Below are 2004 nucleotides of genomic sequence, written 5' to 3' on the forward strand. Positions count from 1 at the left end.
CATGAACTAGTATCATGGTTCTTTGGAAAAATTACTTTGTGTCTCATAAAGGCTTTTCTCTCTCACACACAGAAACACATACCATCACATACACCATCACATCATTCAACACTTTGAAAAATTAGGCCATGTGAATATTACTGTTAAAAATCAATCCACTGGGACTTCCCTGGTGATCCAGTGGCTAAGACTCCACATTCCCAATTCAGGAAGCCCAGATTCAATCCCTGGTCAAGGAACTAGATCCCACATGCCCCAACTAAGAATTCACATGCCTCAACTAAAGACCCAGCACAGTCAAATAAATAATGTTTTTAAATAAAATGTTTTAAAAATTCAATCTACGGTGACAAACTTTACAGTTAGCAATCACAGTGGAATTTAGCTACCCACTGTCAAGAACCCAAGAAGCCACTGCCTGACATTCGTTAGATGTACAAGGACATCCCTGGAGTGTTGTTGTCCCTGTCACAATTGAACTTGTAGCAGAAGCACTACCTTAATCCAAAGCCTGGACAGCCATTACAAAGCTCCTATTAAAGCTATGAAGAAAAATAAGCTGCCACAAATTCTTCTTTTCTTACCTTTCCATTCATCTGGTGTGAGTGTTTAAGAAAATTCAGTGAGAATGGTTTAAAATTCAATGTGATACAGAGCAATAGGGATTGTTTGAAAAAGCGCATGCCAGGTAAAATAAAGAGCTTGAAAAACTAACTTCTATATAAGTGAATCACAGGTTCACATTGATTTGTAGCTTCCAATTAGTGAAGTGACCAACTGAATTATACCAAGATTCTCCTCTCAGGCACTAATATGTGCTCCAAAGAAATGGAGCAAATATTTCTTTCTAGATAATATTACTGGCCATAGAATATTTACCATGACAGTGTAACATGAAAGTGATCTTGGCAGATTTCATTCCTAGAATTCAAATTAAAGCAAGTCTCCCAAACATTGAAAAAAAAAAAAAAGAAAGAAAGAAGAGTATTCCTTCCTGTCTTATCAACTGTTATAAAATTCATGAAGCCTTGTCTGGCTTGGGTCTTCCATCTACTGACAAATTTGATTAAAATTAGACTTGAGAATAAGTAGTAAATGGAACTGTCCAAGCATAAGTATGCTGCCACTGAAAATTGGTTTCTAAAAAGGGCATCAATTAGAAAGGAAGTGTAGAATGGTGGGAAATCTGCTGCCAATATTACATCTTCAACTATATAAAATATTGCAATGAAAGGCTAGTGAAATTAGGAAGACTTTTATTAACTAATGTAATTAAAAGCCAATAATTTAGGATTCAACCTATGCACAAAAAGGATATTTAATGTATTGGTTTTCTATTGGTGGTATAACTTAAAACAACACAAATTTATTATCTCACAGCTGTATAGTTTCTAAGGCCAGCAAGGATTTCATTGGCTAAAGTTAATGTCAGCAGGGCTGTGATCCTTCTGGAGGTTGTGAAGGAACAATCTGTTCCCTTGCTAGAACAATCTGTTTCTAGAGGTGGCCCACATTCCTTGGCTTATGGCCCCACCATTCGTCTTCAAAGCCAGCAACACAGCATCTCTCTTACTGATTCCATCAGCACATCTTTTTCTATGACCTCATCTCTGCCTCCCTCTTTCACTTTTAAGAACCCTGTGATTACAATGGACCCACCTGTATTATATGGGATAAACTCCTATCTCAAGATCCTTAAATTAATTACATATGCAAAGTCCCTTGTGCCATGTAAGCTACTATATTCACAGGTTCTAAAGATCAGAATGGGTGGTGGGGGGCATTATTCTGCCTACCGTATTTGGGAAAGCAGAAAGGCACGTCTTTAAAAGAAATGTTTTATCACCAGGTTTCTCTTTTCTAAGCCTTTCATAGTCAAGGAGGAGATTTTACAATTTAAAGGATTTTTTTCCCCCATAACTGGGCAGTATCAGATAATCAGACCACTCATTTTCAGTGACAAGAATGCTAAATAAGAAAAGGATTCCTTTGGCAAAATGAAAC

This window comes from Bison bison, unplaced genomic scaffold, assembly GCF_000754665.1.
Source record: "Bison bison bison isolate TAMUID 2011002044 unplaced genomic scaffold, Bison_UMD1.0 scf7180017864298, whole genome shotgun sequence".
Classification (NCBI taxonomy): domain Eukaryota; kingdom Metazoa; phylum Chordata; class Mammalia; order Artiodactyla; family Bovidae; genus Bison; species Bison bison.